This window comes from Asparagus officinalis, chromosome 8, assembly GCF_001876935.1.
Source record: "Asparagus officinalis chromosome 8, Aspof.V1, whole genome shotgun sequence".
NCBI classification, from domain to species: domain Eukaryota; kingdom Viridiplantae; phylum Streptophyta; class Magnoliopsida; order Asparagales; family Asparagaceae; genus Asparagus; species Asparagus officinalis.
In genome coordinates, this window is record NC_033801.1 from 104,451,839 (window position 1) to 104,458,166 (window position 6,328).

The window sequence follows — 6,328 nt, forward strand, 5'->3', positions numbered from 1 at the left end:
GCGTTTTGGCGGGTCGGATTGGAGTGACCTGCAAATTGGCGGGTCGGATTGAAGTGACCTGCGCGCCGGCGGGTCGGATTCAAGTGACCCGCGATTCTCGATCTTTTCGGCTGCCGTTTTGGATTTTGGCCTCCAAGTTTGATGCAGTCTTGGTTGTTTCTTAGCTATGTCCTTCTTCTGCATCTTTTGTGCTTTTTGCACAAGAATTCGCGTGCGCGCAAGCGCGCAGCGCTTTTGAATTTGCTCCTCCAGAGTTGGACGGATCTTTTTGATTTGGATCCATTCATTTGCTATTGGTTTGGAGGGGAGGACATCTGTTCGCTGTTGGGGTGCTTGGCGTTGCCTAATTTTCAGATCCGCCTCGTAACGGATCCCGTCAATTGACTTCAAGGCTCTAGCGAGTTGGCGCGCACAGCGTTGGCGCTGCCTTTGACGAGTTCTCTTCGATAAAATAGGTGTGCCTTCTGTACTCAACTCCTTAATTGAGGAGGAGTTCAGATCTGCAGATCCGGACTCATTGGAGGCTGGAAGGGTGTTGCAAGGTTCAGCTACCGCAACAACGGGGGCGTTGATCTTCCTTCGCTTGCGAGAGGCGAAGGATTTGGAGGAGGAGGACGACAGATATTCCTCGAACTTCAGTTGGTCGAACTCGTATTCGACCACTTCTTCAACCGGGATGCAGATCCGAGGTTGCGACACGATAGCTCCGGCAGCGAAGCTGTTGGCTCCCACTGTGGTCGCCAGTTTGTTTGCGTCGAAAATTATTGTATTCATTGCGGTATTCATTACAACTTAGGTCATTACAATGAAAACAAAAAGATTGTCTTTTTATAAGACTTTTACACAATGAAAACAAAAAGTTACAACTCTCGTCAAAACAAACGCAGAGGACGTTTATCACCCGCTGCTTTGCGTGGGATCTTTGCCTGTGCCGGGGTTTATCCGTGGACCGCCTTAGATCTGGATCCAGTTGATGGAAAATTCGGCAGAGCTTCGCCTTTGCCGAGGAAGTATTTGATTTGAAGCGCTGAGATCGACCAAGCGAAATCAGGCAAGGAACGGAGGAAACGGGCTTCGGATCTCTCGAACTCTCCTTCTTTATGCCGAAGAACTCGCCAAGACCTGTCAATCCTCGTTGAAATTCGTGCTCCTTTGACTCCTCAATCCGGCAGCACTTCGTCCTCTTGATAATCAATCTGCCCCCGCTGAAAGGAGGCCCTAGGTTCATATTTATAGGCCTCGGATGTGGTTATTTGGATGAGAACAAATGATTTGGCTCTATCTTCAGTTGACAACAGCCCAACCACGTTTGGGGATGATCTCAAGCCAGTTAAGAACCCCTGGAACAGATGAATCCTGCGAAAAAACCACTTTAAAACCGTCAAAACCCGTTTCGGGTACCAAACTGCGCGGCCGACTGGTCTGACCTGCGCTTGCGCAGGTCGGACAGATCCGACCCGCGCTTGCGCGGGTCGGGTTGATCCGTCTCGCGCTCGCACGGGTCGGTTTGTTCCGTCCTGCGCTCGCGCGGGTCGGTTTGTTCCGTCCCGCGCTCACGCAGGTCGGTTTGTTCTGTCCTACGCTCACGCAGGTTTGCCGATTTTTTCTTCTTTTCTGTTCTCTTTCTTCGAGACTTGTCCTTTCGCGTGTTTGGTTCGCTTCGTTGATTTGTATGCTTTGAGTTGATTGACGCGTGCTAGCTGATTAACGTGCGCGTGTTGATCGACGTGCACGAACTGATTATCACGCGCGTGTTGATCGACGCGCATGAACTGATTAACGCGCACGTATTGATTGACGCATGCGAGCTGATTGGCGCGCGCGAGCTGACTGTCGAGCGCGCAGGTCACTTGATTCGCCGTTTTCTTCAGGCACTTGTCGGCGTCAGATAATCCTCTTAGACTCGGATAATGATGTTCGTCATCTTCTCTCTGTCTCGAGCTGTGTGCGAACACCTATAGAAATTTTTAGCATGTTTGCTTGGACTGTTTTTGTCTTTTGTTAAGGGTTTTGACTGAGAGTTAGAGTGGGTATAAATACCCTATTGCTGCTCTCTTTCAAAGCAAGCCAAGAAGTTTTTAAACAAGGGTTTTAAAAAGAGTTTAAGCTTGTTTAAGCTTGTTTAAGGGTTTGGTTTAAAGCAGTTTTAGCTTTCACAAGTGGAGGAGATTATCTTATTGTTTGGGCCTCAAATCTCCATCTCTCCATCTTGATCTAGAGAAATTTTCCTAAACTCAACTCTAGCTTTTACTTATAATTATTTGTTAATTATCATTTCTATTAAAGCTAGTTTTATATTGAGTTTAGATTTGATTTTATATTACTCATTGTTACACACACCCACATTGAGCTTTTAGTATTTACATACATAGTATAGTTGGGTGGTGAGAGATTGTAACTTTGAGTTGTGCTTAATTGAGTTCTCATCCATAGTTGAGAACAATCATTTGTTATATTGTGCTTATTGTGAGATTCACCTTGTAATACACTTGTACACCGAGTGAGGAGTGTGTGGTGAGAGTCGGGGATCGTCCCAAGAGGAGTGGCGTCGGTTGACGAGCCTAGGGAGAGGTTGTAACCGAGCACTTGAGGGAGACACGGCTAGGTCCAACACTTAGTGGGTGTAGAGTGGGATTACAATAGTGTGTTGATTGTAAAGTTTTTGGTTAGCTAGAAAACCGAGTGTGAGGTGTAAACGTTGTTCGGGTGAACGTAGAAAACCCGGTTGATAGTGGACTTCTCTCCGGGAGTGGGGAGTTGAGACGTAGGACGGAAGGTCCGAACTCCGTGATCATATTGCTTGTTTGAGATTGTCTTTGGCGTATTTGTTTTTGCACTCATCTTATATCGCTAATTGTGCATTGCTCCTTCATTTCATCCACTATCTAGTTCATTTTGTTTACCCTTGTGTTGTTTATATATCCTTGTATATATCTCATAGTATATCTCTTTGCTAGGATATTTACCTTTGTTCATATTGATTATTCTTGCTTGTAACATATTGTATATCTCTCTTGCAAGAATAATTTGTTAATTATTTTTAATTGGTATTTAATCGGATTAGATTAGCATAAGACCCTAATCACCCCCCCTCTAGGTCTAACAATTGGTATCAGAGCTTGGTGCTCTTTGATTTAAGGTCTAATCGCCTTGAGTTAAAGATCCAAGTTAGCTTATTGTGCTAATCTAATTTTAAGCTTTATTTGTATCTTGCTTGCCTTTTATATTATGGATATGCATGGTTTAGGTTATGCCATTAATATTGCTCCTAGATTAGATAATTTCCCCTATGCCCAATGGTGTGTTAGATTTAAACTTTTTGTTCAATCTAAACACTTTGATTTATGGGAAATTATAGATGATGCTTATATTATGCCCACTTTGGAGAAATCCAAATGGAATAAGAATGATCATCGTATGTTTACAATGAACAATATTTTGTTAGAATATTTGCTAAATGCTTTTAATTCATCTATGTCTAACAAGTTTGTTCATTTTGATAGTGCTTACAAACTTTGGAAATTTATAGAAGCACATCAAGGAGACTTGGAGGCGATCCGACAAGCTTTGGAGGATCCCGCTTCAAGTTCATATGGAGCATTATGCACACGTGCACTAGGCGATAGCCCTAGTGAGGTTTGCGAGTTCGAACCCGTAATATATATATATATAGAAACAAAAAAATATTATATATATATATATATATTATATATATATAGTTATTATATATATATATATATATATATATATTATCCACAAACAAAGTTTTTACAAACAAATTCCAAAAATTATTTATACCTGTTCGTATTCTATGTGGATAAGTTTTTTTGGTTTAATTTCATAGATATGAAACAAATATATATTCATATACATACTCATATGTTTCATATTCTATTGTATTTGTGAAAATATTGTATTCATTATTTATAGACTTCATAACAATAGTTTATATCTTTCTTTAAGTCTATAAAATCAGTTTATAGAGTTTCAAAATATGGTTTATGTCCAATGTCAAAAACAAGTGAGTTTTCATTTACATGTTTTTGACTATTTTGTAAAATGAGGAGATTTCTTATTTGGGAGATGCTTTTTGAAAACCAGTTTTTATAGCATGTATATTATCAAGTCTACAATCATTTCCCAAAGTTTTATATTTATCTAAATTTGTTTGATATTATTAAACAGGGTTTCAAAATTAGAAAATAAGTTTCAATACTTGTAAAAGCTCTGTGTCAGTTTGCAGTCGACCGTCACGGTCGACCGCATGGACTCTAGAGACCCAGATTGTTTTTCAGAGGCTTGCGGTCGACCGCGACGATCGACCGGATGAAGTCCAAAGAGTTTTGCGGTCGATCGTCACGGTCGACTAGCTGTTGTCCTAAGCCCAGATTTTGTTTCTGAGTTGCTCTCGTCGACCACACGTTTTCCACGGTCGACCGTTGAAGTTACCGTTGGCTTCCAACGGCTAATTCTAACAGCTGTTTTTTGTTTGGTTTTTTGGTCTTTTCTTAGCTTTCTCTTGGCTTTGGGGTTTCATATAAATACCCCCTTATACCTTAATTCTTAATTCATCGAAGAAAAGATTAAACAAGTTTTTTAAAGGGTGTTTAAATTTGGTTTAAAGTTTGTTTGGTTTGTGAAGAAGCTTTCACAAGTGGAGGAGATCATCTACAATGTTTGAGCTCCATTTTAATCCATCTCTCCATCTTGTTGTTTTAGAGAAGAATTTCTAAACTCAATACTAGCTCTGCTTTAATTATTTGTTGTTTATCATTTTTATTAAGCTAAGAGAAGAATTTCTAAACTCAATACTAGCTCTGCTTTAATTATTTGTTGTTTATCATTTTTATTAAGCTAGGGTTTATATTGAGTTTATGATTACTAGCTCTGCTTTAATTATTTGTTGTTTATCATTTTTATTAAGCTAGGGTTTATATTGAGTTTATGATTAATTTTCTCATTGTTTACACACACAACCATTGAGATTATTATATTTTCATTATCAGTATAATTTAGGTTGAGGGGAATTGTAACAATTGAGAGTGAGCCTACATTATGTTCTCATCCATATTAGCGAACAATCATTTGTTGTATTGTGCTTATTGTGAGATTCACTTTGTATTACACTAGTACACCGAGAAGAGTGTGTGGTGAGAGATGGAGTCACTTTCAAGAGGAGTGGCGTTGGTTGATGAACCTAGGGAGAGGTTGTATCTGAGCACTTGAGGAAGGACACAGACTAGAGACCAACACTTAGAGAGTGTGCAGTGTAGTTACATTGTGAGATTGTGATCGTTGATCGGTGAATGTTGAAAACCAATATTGTGTGGTGTAAACGTTATTCGGGTGAGCGTAAAAAACCCAGTGTGATAGTGGAGTTCTCTCCGGGAGTAAAGAGCGGAGACGTAGGATGGAAGGTTCGAACTTCGTGATCATCTTTGTGTGTTTGTGATTGCCTTGGCATCTCACTTGTTCTTATTGCTTATTTTATTCTTGTCGCCATTATCTATCGCTCATAAGGATCACTATCTTGTTTATTTTGTTTGTGTTTATTTCACCTTGTGTTAGTTTATATATCTTTGCATATATTTCATAGTATATCTCATTGCTAGGATATTTTCCTTTGTTCATATTACATATTCTTGCTCATATCATATTACATATCTATCTTGCAAGAATAATTTATTTGAATTAGTTTTAATTTGTATAAAATCATATTAGATTAGCATAAGACCCTAATCACTCTCCTTCTAGGGTCTGACAATCATTTTGATAGGGGGAGCAGTCCCTATATTTTTATATATATATATATATTGTTATACTCACCCATGCTTATTTGTAGGGGGAGCTTCCGCTCTCTTCATTCTTTTGTGATGTTGTCCAAGGGGAAGAAATATTATGAGTATATTCTTTTTTTTGGATGCATGAAAATTATAATATTATATATTCATTTTTTTCATGTATATATCATTTTTGTAAATTGTTTGTCATCATCAAAAAAGGGTTCACACAAGTTTGTTATCATCCTCATCGCAGATCGAGTGGAGTTTCTTAAGGATCCAAACAAAATCCAAAGAATACTCCTCATTGCAGATCGAGTGGAGTATCTTAAGGATCCAGACAAAATCCGAAGAATACACCTCATCGCAGATTGAGTGAAGTATCTTAAGGATCCACACAAGTTCGTTTTCATCCTCATCCTTGTTTGGCTCAATAACAACGGGCTTTGGCTTGTTTGACTAAGTTCATTGTCATCAAGACGCAAAAGTTACTACGTTCCGACAACCAGGTTCGTGATGTCTTCAAATCAGACAGAGTGAATGATCAA